General features: G+C 42.0%; 1 protein-coding gene across 1 annotated transcript in view; it reads right to left on the bottom strand.

The window, feature by feature from the left end:
* Window positions 1–13,106, bottom strand: part of NCKAP5 (NCK associated protein 5) — a 915,059-nt gene extending 901,953 nt beyond the window's left edge. The window contains 1 exon segment of the mRNA XM_047722528.1: window positions 12,380–13,106. The gene's annotated coding sequence lies outside the window, so the exon portion shown is untranslated.
* Between the last annotated feature and the right edge of the window lie 865 nt (window positions 13,107–13,971).

The raw sequence follows: 13,971 nt of genomic DNA, 5'->3' as shown, positions 1-13,971 counted from the left end.
CAAAGGCAAGTTTTAGGACCTTAATTAAGTTTGCAAAAATCCCTCCACCTTTGCCATGTAATGTAACATAATCACTAAGGTGACATCCATCATATTCTCTGGCTCTGCCCACAGTCGATAGGGAGGGAATTATATGCCAGGTTCATGCATAAAAGGGGGCCAGCATCTTGGGATCCATCCTAGAATTCTGTCTATAACAAAGTACAAATATGAGAGGAGGAGTACTGCAAACATGCAAGATACATGAGTCAACAGAGCACATGTAATTAAACATGTAAATTTGGTTCTGAGCTTCCTAGCAGTTGAGCTAAAAAGGAGACATGATCAAATTTCCAAGTACTCTCTGATCAGTTTCTAGTACTGACTTGTATACAAGTCAGTCTTAAATAAGATGTGATAAAAATAGGTTTTTACATAGGACTCATGAAATGAGACAGCGTTAAAATAAGGTAGGAAAAAATAAGACATAGCTGAAATTTGACCTCAAATAATTCTTTGTCACCACCTTGCCCCCATACTGTAGGGGAATCAGCAATGATGGGAACAGAGTTCCGGGGGGTGCTTGGTCAACAGCAGGTCCCATAGGCTAGTGACAGGGGTACCTGGGACAGAGATTAACCATGAAGAAGCACAAGAAGTAAGAATACTAAAGTGCAAAAGACTCAAGTTAGAAATCTGATGGATCAAACGTGTGGGAGAACAGGAACAGAAGTTCAAGCACCATGTAGCACCGAATGGGTCCCACAGAAATGTTGCCTCATTCTTGTCACCCCGGTAAGTTTTATCTGGCTGCCTCCCTGTGGAACAGCTTTTTCCCAGGGCATCTTACAGGCATCCTGTGATCTCTGACAAGGCTGGTCAAAGTCTCTTCTTTGCTTTCTGGTGCTCATAATGCATTCTAAGCATTTAGTAGAGTGAACTGTGTCCACTAACATGGTACTCACTCTGAAATATACCTGCAGTGGGGACACTTGGCTGGTTCAGTCAGAAGAGCATGGGACTCTTGATCTCGGGGTTGTGAGTTCAAGCCCCACATTGGGTGTAGAGATTACCAAAGAAACTTTATAACATACCTATAGTGGCATGCAAATTTCTCTACTTTGTTCCATCTACTAATATGTTATCTCTTTTTATGACCCCACTCAGTTCCACCCTTTCCTGCTCTGACCCACATAGCTGCCTCCCTTCCTGGAGTGGCCTGTACCCTCCCCCACAGCATCAGCTTTGTCTGTGTAATCACTCCCGTTTACTTGTGTCTTGTCTGTCCATCTGGTGCACAGCAACAACAGACCCCTTTCCTCTTTCAGTTTCCATAGAGTTTATTAGTTTGGGTTTACAAGACCTATAGATGGAAGAGGCCTTGGAATCCTCAAGCTTATGGTCTTCCTCAATGAAGACCATCCCATTATAATCTGAGCACTTCCAGGGACAAGGAACTATTTCAAAAGGTACCAGATCCTTTCTGTGAACTTTCAAATGATCAGAAGTGCTACCCAATATTAGGTTACAATTGTTTCTCTATAGCTTCTGTGCTTAAGTAGTAATGAAAATAGTGTGTGTTTGTTCACTAAGGGACATGCCCTAGAATATTCATAGCAGCACCATTTGTAATGGTCACAAACTGGAAACTATCCAAATGCCCACCAACAGCAGAAAGAACAGATTATGATATAGATACAGTCACGCAATGTAATACTATACAGCATTGAGCCTGAAATGTGATATGTAATATGGATGAATCACACATATAATCTGAATGAAGGAATACGATACATAATGTGTGATTCCATTCATATCAAGTTCAAAAACAGCCAAAATTCATCTATGCTACCGGAAGTCAGCATGCAGATTACCTTAGAGGTATAACGGAAAGGGAACTTGAGGAAACCTGAGATGCTACTATTTCTCGCCCTGAGAGCTGGTAATGCAGGTCTATTGGGTTTGCAATGGTCAAGCTGTATACTTAGATGTATTTACCTATATCTATATTATACTTTTTAAAAAGTTCAAAGATCCTCTTCCTCCAAATGACCTGAATAAATAAAATTTCTTTAGCCATTTCTTATGGATACAAATTTTAGAATGTTCAAGATCCTTGTCATGTACTTATAAAGCCTCTGAATTTGGCAAAGTTCTAATCATTCCTTCAGAATATAATCATATTGATTGGTTTGTAGTGTTCTTTAAAAATGTCCAATGTGAGATCACCTCCTTTCCTCCAATATGTTGTGATCCCCATTAAGATAGGTACTTTTCCTTTTGATTTTTCTAGCGGCACATATAATCAGTGTCTATTGTATACCTAGAAAATACTCTTCTTCCCTCCTCTTCCTTAGCAACTACAGATAAAAGAGATCAAATTTACATGGGACCTACTTAACTAAACAACCAAGTATTCCCCCACCCAAACACTTTTTTCTGTTAAATTCTTAATACTAATTCATCTGGGGAAGCTAAATTCTATTTTGCTCTTTTCCTTCAAGTTGATCTAAGAACTGACCTTTGCCCTGATTTATGAGGCCTTTTCAGATGTTTCCATATGGAGAGGTGGAGACTCTTAGTAAGCGGACCCCTCCACAGCACTGATTCTGTATTCCTTACGTGCGTTCCTTTTGTTTTCATCACCCATAAATTGACCTAATGTCTGCACCCCTTCCGTTTAATTTTCTTTTCTCAAGGAAGAAATAGTAATTTGGACAATGAGACAACAAGAAAGAAGCATTCTTATTCACATGAGGTTAGTGGCATCATCCTTCCTTATGGGCTAAGCAGAAGGTAAGATAAATAAGTAATAGCACACAAACCACATCTCTAATGGAAAGAAAGAATTCCGGGTTCTACACTATGGCATGAAAATAATGCTTTTGATGTTGATAAGGCTCCCGGCTGATAACTTATCTTCCCAGACCAAATATTGCCAGAGAAATCTACATTCACATCATGAATGCTGTTTTTCTCTCTGCTCGCACACTCATTCACACACTTGGCACCTGGCGTGCATAAGGTTTGCTGAATTTTCCTTTCCCACTTTGCAGTTTTTCCTAGAGAATATTCAAGGGCATCACTCAGTTACATGGACAAATGACAAAGAGGGAGGCCAGTCTCTTGACCATGTTCATATTCCCGTCACCCAGCCACCCTCTGTAAACAATGGTTCAGTCTATACAAGTACAGCCCATCCTGACCCAGGTTTTCCAGAGATGATAGATAGATAGATAGATAGATATAAGTAGGAAAGAATGAATTTATGAATCTGGGAAGACTCTTACGAAGCCCGTTGAAGAACTCTCTAGAAAATTGAAGACACATGTCTGTTCTTTATAAGGATCACACAAAACAGAGAAGGAAAATCTAAGAAAGCCACTCATGCAGAAACTATTTAATCAAAGAGTAAAGACAATTATAACATCTGTTAATCTTCTGTGGAGGTTATAATTAAATGCTTTGGGGAAACACCCTTTCAAGGGTGATCCTGTAACATCTGTTGTGAGGACACACAGCATTGTGCAGTGACGAATCACTTCGGCACTTTGGGAGAATGGGACTTCTGGGGATCACAAACACAGCAAGAGCCCCCACGCACACACGCAGCCCGGACCTGCACCCGCTGTCCAGGGGGAGGGGCTCTGCTCCTCAGTGCTTGGGTAATTGTCTGTATGGTGAGTCAGACTGCGGTCATTGTGTGTTAAGGAATAACGGGATCACAGGGCCAGAAATGGCCTTGAGACAATCTCATCTCTGCCTTCACTTTGCAGATGGGGTCACTTCATCCTACAGCTGGCTCTTGTAGTTTACACGCAGGATTGTTCAATTCTCCTTCCAAATTACAGTCCACCCCACCATGCTGTTCCTTCTGGTTTCTCTCTTTATTTGGGCTTGTAGTTCTGATGTGCTCTTTGTTTAACAGGATCAGCATTATAAACAGCCCTAGGGGTTTTGAAGTTATGGAGAAATGGGAAAACTGAAGGACTCCCTTCTGTATCTTCCCAGGCATTGAGAAACACCAACCATCTTCACTTCCCCTCTACTCTCCTTTCTGGGGAACATGAGGGCAAGGAGAGAGAAATGAAGATAAAGAAGGAGAACAGCAAAAGATAGGAGACAATAGGAGAGATAGAGAGAGAGAGGGAAGATTGAGAGAAATAAGGATGGAGAAATAAGGTTGAATAAGGGAGAGAGAGATGGAAAAGAGGCAGGGGCAGGAAGAACTAGAGAAGTTGGTCCCTAGGGATGCAAAAAAAAAAAAGGGCATCAACTAAAAACCTCACCAAAAGGAGCTGGCACTCCTTAAATCCATCCCACTCTATAACCTGGTTCCACTCTGCTTCAGATAAGCATTTCCGCACACACAATAGACCACAGGATTTGGCAGTTTTGCTAAACAAAATGCAGAGGTGGTAAAGCTGGGCATCACATAAACAGATGCAATGTGCTGAGCCATGAAAATATGTCCATATGGTGAGAACGTAATAAATGCATTCATGGCCAGGAGGGGGTTGGGGGTGGCAGTCCCCTTGGTAGTTGTTTGGGGCTGTATGTGTCAAATTGCTGAGGACACAGGGCTCTTGACATTTGGTGTTTGGATTAAACAACAAGTTCCTATGACCCAGATGCACAGTGTTATCAGTCCTCCCATATCCCTCTAGGAAACACCAACTCACAAGGATGACTTCAGTGGTGAGAAGCCAGTAACGGTGATACTGGCCACCACGCACCATGAGTCTACTTTGTGCTGACACCCCCGTACTTCATCTCATCATCTCACAGTGATCCTACAAGGAAGTCAGAGAATCAAAATATCCAGTCAAAGCCTTCCTGGGTGATCTGGAACAAACTGACCTCTCATCTAGAAAATGGGATTTATGGTAGTATCTATCTCAGAGGGCTATCTTGAGGAGCAAATGAGACAGCATTGATAGAAAGTACAATAGGATCAGACATGTTCTGTGCTTCATAAATATTAGATGAATACATTATTGCTATTGCTATGTTTTATGGGCAAGGAAACTGTGCTCATTGAAGTTTAATAACTCACCCCACCCATGTCATTAGAGTTCAAAATAGAAACTGGAACCCAGGTATATCCAAGGGTAAGTGCCACATAGGCATGAGCTGAATCTACTGGTTTCTGTTACTCCGTTAACTGACTCCAAAGGTCCTGATCTTCCTAGTCTGTGATACAGACTTTCAAGAAAAAGTTATCCAGAAATTCTGCAGCCCAATCTGGGAAACCTAAAGGGCACAATATGCAGTCCAGGACACTCTCTTCTTTCTAATCATTGTCCTCATCAATGAGAGAAGAGAAATCCTTGCCCCTTCTCTTCTTCCTTTATTCTCACACCTTTAGAGCTCCCATCTTACAAATGTCATGAATATTGATGTTTACAGGACTAGAAAGAGACAGGCACTCACTCACTCATTGAAAGTTAGGTAAAAAAATAAAATAATGCCATGTGGTTGTGCCTGGAATCCATAAGCATTTGAGTGCCATGAAATTTGAATTTTTTTTTAAGATTTTATTTATTTATTTGACACAGAGAGAGAGACAACGAGAGAGGGAATACAAGCAGGGGAGAGGGAGAGGGAGAAACAGGCTTCCTGCCAAGCAGAGAGCCCGAAGTGGGGCTCGATCCCAGGACCTTGGGATCATGACCTGAGTGGAAGGCAGACACTTAACTGACTGAGCCACCCAGGCACCCCCAAATGCCATGAGATTTGAATGTCATCAGTTGAGTTATAAATAGGAATGTGTTCATAAGTATGAAAATGGAGAGGCCAAAGCACTAAATCAAAATCAGAAAACTTGTTTATATACATCCATTCACCAAATATTTGCCAGGCACCTATCATTTGCCAGTCACTGTTCTGGGTATTAAAGAGGAGAGACAAGGCTTTGCCTTCGTGGAACATATAGCTTAGAAGGGAAGATGTTCTTAATCAAATCTGTTGACCATACATTTAATTACACTAGTGACAGGGGCTATGGGTAACAAGTACCTGAGGCTATCAGAGTGGATAACAAATAGGGAAAGACTTCCTGTAGAGGGGCCATGTAGGTATAGTAGGAGCTGCCCAATATGGATGGTGGGGAGGAGGAAGCCTTCCTGAGAAGGAAACATTTCATTGTGTAGGAGGAGCTAAAAACAGCCAGTAAGTACATAGAGAAGAACTCTGCCCTAAGCCGCTGAATGACTTTAGAAAACTCAGCTAGTTTCCCTAGGGCTCTTCTGTTTCCCTCAATGGAAAATAAGCATGATAGGGAATATACCAAGTGCTCTCCTGCTCTCACAGATTCTCTTGATTCTCCCTCCCTGTGTCTGAATCAAGGGCCTATTATAGAGTAAGAAGATTCTGGTCCAGGTGCAGGAAACAGAAAACCCATTTTTGCTGAGAGTGGGGCTCACTCAAATGTGGGAAGCAAGTATAAATCATTCCTAGGATTTCCTTTTCTCATATTCAACATCCAGTACTGGATCCCAGAAGGCTCAGAGACCAGTGCTCAACTCTAAAAGAAATGTCTTGTGTAGATTGTATGCCTGGCATCCACAGTCCTGGTTTGATTATTGGGCTATTAATAATCTATCTGAATTCTCCAATTTCCCCCTAAGAAAAGAATGAAAATGCAGTTAAGACTTTTCATTTTTCCAGATAGAAAGAAGTACAATGCACTTGAAAAAACTACTTTGGTAGTTTTACTCCTCTTGATCAGGTGTCCTAACAAAAATTGGCTTCTTCAACAAGGTAACTGTTCCAACTGGTCTGTATGTGAAATGTTATTCAGTTTAATAAGGCCCTCTACTGGCAATCTCCAAAAACACAGCCTCCTTTAAACAATTTAAAGTATTTTACTTTAAACAATTTTAAGTATTTTAACTAAGTATCTCACATTACCGATCATACAAATCTGGTCTGAAAGAATGAGTGAAAAGAAAATGAGAAAGGAAAGATATAAATGTCATTTTGAGTGGGCCATTCATTTGCTATTCATAAAATAACTTACTTGAAGTATCATTTGCTCTCTTCTGATGAAGCTATTCCAGATGTCAAAGGTACACAGAAACAAAGCATATTTACCACATTAAAATGTACTCAATATTCGTGGAACCATAAGACCAAATTATGAATGTTACTCAACTATAATAAACCAGATCATTTCTATTCACCTACATATGAGTCTACATTGACTATAACCAGAATTTTTTAAAATGTTGAAGGCAGGCCCTTTACATTGCTTCTGATATGGCACAACTGATAATTAAGTTCCCTAGCTTGACAACTGACAAAAAGGCAGTATGGTGACTTGAGAACTTAATTATAGATATATGAAGAGCATTTTAAAAGTAGGTTTCCTTTGACACATGCATCAAAGGGTTGATGGAACACTAGGAAAATTTAACTAAAGATTCCTAGAAAATTAAGTAAATTTTTTAATGAGGCTATTAATAACTGTAGGAAAAACATTTTTAACAGAAATCAAATGTGGTAATAAAATATTTGATTCAACAATGACCATAAAAATGAGCGCTAAACGTACATGTAATCAATACTTTTGATTGGAGAACAGAGAGGGCGTGGGAGATATAAGAAACATATTGCCTATCATAAGAGGAAATAAATCAATTTTCTATTCTAAATAGATATAAAACATTATTTAGAGATATTACATAAAAAGCAGCTAAAAGAGTAGAAAAATTCTCTGAGGGGTGGGAATACAGAGGGGAGGGTGGCTCAGAGACTGTGAGATAGATTTTCATACCCTTATACAATGTTTATACATAGATATAGCACTATACATGGACATATTTATATGTGATATATGTAGTTATAGATTTACATAAACATTTTTGCACTATTCAGTTTTCTAAGCTTTAAGCATGTATTACTTTCATTTTTAAAAATTTCATAATAACACATCACCACTGACAATGGGACCACTTGGGACATATTTTGGGCTGGCCTGGATCAGATTCAGTTTGCCCAATGGAGTAAATACCCTTCATAGATCAGTTTGTCAGACATGCATCTCAACAGTAACACTGTGTTCCCACATTTCGGAACTAACAGCTCTTCTTTCAACACCATGATATTTATCTGCCGTGTTATTGACTGAGCTTATATTCCACAATGTTGGGCTTGGGACTTTTCCTCTTGAACTCAGTCCACTGGCTTCCTATACTCTATCCAAATTCTACTCTAAGGAATCACTAATCCAGAAAGTTTCTAAGAAGAAGAGAGCTGATTCCTTGCCCTGAAAATACCAAGATTAATTTATGCAACCACTGGGAAGTACCTTGTGTAATTGAGGCTTCCAAACCGACACGACACACTTCATTAGACAAGTATGTATTGGGACATAGTAAATGTTGTGGGTAATGTTCTATGCATCTGCGAGATTTATTATTTCATCTATAAGAAAACACAACTGGGAATCCAAATTTCCAAAGGCATTAAACTTCGTAGAATTAGAGCGCCAGAGAAAAACTAGGACTTGGCAAGGTCCAGCCTCTACCATTCTGGCTATTTAAATCCATTATCACAAAATATTACCACTTCCATTGGTAAACTTTTCAGGTACCAACCAAATGGCCAACCATCATTTCCATTTTTTTTTTTTAAACTTGAATTGCCTAGATTACACTCTTGACCAAGCTGGACTCAGTCTATCAACACCCATACCAAGAATGCAAATAATCTTGATGTTTAGCCATAAACTTGGGCTAGTCTGCAAGAGGATTCCTATCTAAGACTAAAAGAAAAACAAACACCGAAGGACTGGGCATGTGTGTTAGACATTTCTAAAAAACTAGAAAATGTGAATCACCAGGTCAACCAGTTGGACACCTACAAGTATCCAAGGGATTTGTGGTTCTGCCAGACCAATCAACCCAGGAGGAGACAAGAAACTTAAAGTTCCACCATTGGCAAAGCTCATGAGGGAAAAAAAATGCCTTCCATAACCAGAGGGCAGTACAATGAAAGGTTATGACCACAGGCTCAGGGTTCAAATCCTACTCTTGTTTCTTACCGCCCATGTACCTTTCCACATTACCTCATCTTTCTGAACCTCAGTACCCTTGCCTGGAAAGTGTTCATTGTGATCATAATGAGCCAGCATGGGCAAAGAGCTTGGAAATGTGCTTGGTATCCTGTAATCACTCAATAGCGATTAGGGGGAAGAAAACAGTTTGAATCTTCTCCTACAGTTCCCATGAAACATGCATTCATACACTATTTTTCATCATTTATTGGGAACTCACTCGGTGCCAGGTGCTGAGCTATGCATGAGATTACAAATTTGGCAAGGCCCGGGAGAATAAATTGGGTGGATGGAGAGGTACCACAGGCAAGAACATAAAGGTGGAGGGGTGCAAAAGAACATAGCAGCCCAGCTTGTTCAGGTAACAGAAAGCAGCGTGGGTAGCTAAGCCAATCATTTCCATGCTAATCACCAGAGGAACATTTAACAATGCCTGGATCCGAATCCCATCTTGAAGATGCTGATTCATTAAGTCGAGTAGGACACGGGCGTCTATCTGCAAGGTAAATAATAATGACAACAGCTAATACTCATTAGTACTTAATATATGCCTGGCATTGTGCTAAGTGTTTTAGCTATATTAATTTATGTAATCCACCCCAAGTCTTCATGAGGTAGTCACTCTCATTAGCCACATCTTAAAGATGTGAACTTCAAACAGAAAAGTTAAGTGAATGAAGCACAATCATAAAGGCAGAATATGGTAGAAGCAGCATTTGAGCCTGAGCCATCCAGTTCCAGGTACCAAGCCTCCATCACTATGTCCTGCTGCCCTTGGACCTCCAGTGGAAGGTTCAGATGAGCTGTCAGGCCAGAAAGCTCCAGAACAGATAGTCAAGTACGTGCCGAGGAGTGGAGAAGAATGAGCTGGAGTAGGCTAGCTGATATCACATCAGGAATAGCCCTGTTTGCATGCTCAGGAGTCTGGCCTTGAAGACCTTCAACCCCAGGGAGGAAGACTGCAAAGTCATTGAGCACAATTATGTGAAAATTTTGTCAACCAAGAGCAGAGGGCTGGATGTTTGATGAAGGAGAGGGGATATTTAAGAGCAGCCATTCACTTATTCATTTATTTAGTATTACATATTGAACAATGACTGTATTAGAGGCTGCAGATATAAAAAGTGTTAAAACATAGCCCTTGTTTTCAGCGGAAAGAGGTATTTATGTGGCAAAGAGCTCCAGATCCCACAGCAAAAGTTAACACAAGATACCACGAAGGTCCAAAGCAGGAAATCATCGCTACAACTCCAAGAGTTCATGGAGGGATCTGAAAGTCAGGCATATCAGGGGCAAGGAAGGTTCCAGAGAGAAAAGGAATATAGGGTGTGGACGGAATTGAGCTAAATGTTAGAAGCCGAGATCCAGGCTGCAGTGAGAGAAGGAAGGGCGACAAGGAATCAGTGAGAAAGGGAAGAAAAGGTTCTACTGGCAAGAGGGGCTCAAGAGAGGAGGGGAAAAAGCAAGGTGTGGTCAATAAATAATAATAAAAAGTTTGAGACTTGAAAGTAAAGCGGAAGCACAGAATGTCAGTGCTGGGAGCCACCTGACATCTCATGACCTGTACATGAGGCAAAATGCCTATTATTTCAACTGCCACAATCACCCCCACTTTGCCTTTTGGCCATTAACTGCAAAATAATCACAGAGTTCTCTTTGGCTCCCTAGCAAAAACAAAGAGGAACAGAGACATTTAGATGCACACCCAGAGCCAAAGACAAAACAGGAGAAGGGCCCCCCACTTTACCCATACACCATCCCTGTTCCTACAGCAAGACCTACAAGCACACGTGGGTCCTATTTCTTCTGTCATCTTTAGGAACGGAAGTGTGGAAGGCATGCTGGAATGAGCACCAGAGATGGAGTCTCTAGCTGTAGCTCTGCCACCATCTTGCCAGGTGACTCCAGACCAACCATCCCCCTTCCTGGTGCCTCAAGTTTCCTTCTGTAAAAGGATGAGCTCTAATAGCTTGAAAACTATCTTAGTAGCAGATCCCTTATTTTAAGAGAAAAGTCACAAAAAGCACTGCCTTTCAATACATGAACTACATCAGAGCAGGGTGTGGCCTGATGGAAAAAGTGAGGGCTGACCTACATGCCCGGGCTACCCACCTAGAAATCCATGGAAGACAGTGGAATATTTTAGGACCTTTCTGGCCCTGGCTTCTCACAATTCTCTGAAAGCAGAGAAAAAGCAGAAGGCCGGGAAGGCTGTCCCTGTTCTTGAGGGTGAGTGACAGAACAGCCAAAGTGAGGAAGACGCTGGGCTCCGGGAGTGAGTCACAGAGTTCGCGTGCGGGAGCTAACAGGCTAAGAGCCACTTGCCAATCCGTGCAGCCGGGCTGTCAGTTCTAGACGGCAGGAATCAGCCACGAGGGGCTACCGAGTGCAAGGCACTGAGGAGCAAACCCAGCAGCCCACAGTGCACAGCACACAGCCGAGCGCAGGTGTCTCTAATGTAGGACTTCCAGGTGGCCCTGAGCACCTGTGATAAAGAGGGAGCCTGCGTCCAGGCTGGAAGCACGAGGATCCCCCCTCTTCCTATTCCCCCAGAGATATCTGGACAGTTTTAACACATCTAAAGGGAAGTCAGAAAGGATGTGGGTCTCGAATCCAAACCTAGCTGAGTGTCAAAATTTGGCTTTTCCAGTAATACCTTAATTCAGGTTCCTAACTCAGAAAACAAGTCAGGACAGTGAGCATTTCTCCAGATACTCAATGGGAAAATATCCAGATAGGAACGGTTTCAGTTTCAAAACATTTTTCTATACTTTCAAATTCCCCAAGAATGAATGAGCCCTGGGTGTGTATGTGTGTGTGTGTCAGGGGAAAGGGTGTAGGCAGGAGGGAACAAGACACTGTAAACAACATGCACATATTAGAAATCTACAAGCCACAGAAAGGATCAGAGCCCAAAAACAGAGAGTGGGTTTCCCCCTTCTAGCACCCCAGTTAATTAAAAATTAGTCTGTCGTTTTCTATTAAAATTCCTAGGTCAACCTAATAGTTTTTTCATATGGTTGGTTGCTTTTTATTTGAAGAAGAAAAAAAAAAAAAAACACAACCTCCCAGCAGAGTCCACAGAGGACTAGGAATTCACTCCCTGTTATCTACACCCCGGTGCCTGTTCTCAGACCAGGAGTCCTCTGCACCTACCCTAGCAACTTCAGCGCACTATAATTACTAGGAACAGACGCCTACTTGTTGTGGCAGCCCAGAGAGCCTGTAGAAACACCTAAACACCATCATCGCACTTTAAAAGGAAAGCAAGCTGTATAAATAAGAAAACTGTTACAAGAGTTAAAAAACAAAAACAAAAACAAAAAACACCCACAGCCTTACTTGTAGTTAGCCCTTCAGTCGCTCTATATCACGGTCCCGGAGACAGACACAGCCACGGCTCTCCCCAGCTAAAAATTTCTTCCCGAGTTTATCCTCTGTTTATTTTTGAAGCATTAAAAGGCCGCGCTAAGAGAGCGCGCTCAGTTTTTCCGAACCTCCGAAGCGGCCGCAGAGTCCTGCAGCGAATTCGGAGCAAGTTTGCGGAGACTTGCTCCCGGGGCTGCTGCGGCTCCGCGGTTGCTCCGAGCTTGTAAATACAAGCTCCGTGGACAAAGTCCCAAATGACATCACTGGCAGCTGCTTATTGTTGAGTCTTTATTAACTGACTGTCAAAAAGAAAGGAGGGGGTGGGGAGCTAGAGTATCTTTTCTGCAGCAAAATCGGCATCGCGGGGCGGATTCCAGTTATACACGCGTAAATAATCCCATTGATTCAAATTTTCAAGAGCTTGGTTTTTCTCAGGTCCGAGCCTTTCTCCAGAAAAAGACACGGAATCGCCTCCACCCGTTGATGCTGGATAAGCTGAGGATGCCGAGGGAAAGTCTGCAACGCCAGCAGGGTCCCATGGACTTGTTTACCCACCTGTTTGCAGCCTGCTTCAGAGTTTGAGGACTCACAAATATGAGTCTTAGTTATGTCTTGTGTGGCCTAAGAGCTTTTGCTGTGATATACACACCTGCCTAATGCCTTTCCTAAATGGGTTGTCTTGGGGTGCCGCTCTTTTTAGCCATGCTCTGAAATTTTTCATCTTGGGGTAGAAGAAAATGTTCCATGCGTGGTAAGCAGAATTTTGTATCTATGTGCACATAGGTGGATTTTTTTTCTTTTCTTTTTTTTTTTAAGATTTTATTTATTTATTTGGCAGAGAGAGATCACAAGTAGGCGGAGAGAGTGAGAGGGAAGCAGGCTCCCTGCCGAGCAGAGAGCTGGATTCGGGACTGGATCCCAGGACCCTGAGATCATGACCTGAGCCGAAGGCAGAGGCTTAACCCACTGAGCCACCCAGGCAACCCCCCACTTTTTTTTCTGAGAAGAGTGCTAAAAGCTTTCTTTAGATTCTTAATTTTTTTTTTTAATTTTCATTCCAATATAGCTAAGTGTTCTATTAGTTTCAGGTGTATATTGATTGAACACCTCCATACAGTATTCCATGTTCATCAAGATAAACGTGCTCTTGATCTCCTTCACCTTATTTCACCAGATTCTCAAAATTTTAATGACCTACCTGCACCACCCCATCATGCCCCCGCCCCAAAATCTCCGCCAAGTGTCTATAATAATCGCAAGGACTATTGTAAGCCCCAGGCCACTTGGAGCCAGCAAGACAAAAGTGAGCACGCACTTGCCTGTTTCCGCTGGAAGCTCTCCTTCTGTCAGCTGGCTCCTGCTAGTTCTCTCCCCACCACAAATCCTCCACCTAGTCTCTGTCCTGAAGCTCAACACCCTAGACCACTGTTCTCCTTCCTTCCTCCGCACTGCTATGATGCTGCTGACTATTTATATTTATTTGCAGCTTTTTATATACTGACTTGTATTTTTAGCTTGTTTTGTAGTCATCTGTGTTCTGTCTCCCCAACCCAGTTTGAAAGGGC

This window comes from Lutra lutra, chromosome 3 (genome assembly GCF_902655055.1).
Source record: "Lutra lutra chromosome 3, mLutLut1.2, whole genome shotgun sequence".
NCBI classification, from domain to species: domain Eukaryota; kingdom Metazoa; phylum Chordata; class Mammalia; order Carnivora; family Mustelidae; genus Lutra; species Lutra lutra.
The sequence above is the reverse complement of the archived record's forward strand: the minus strand, read 5'-3'. Positions and strand labels throughout refer to the sequence as shown.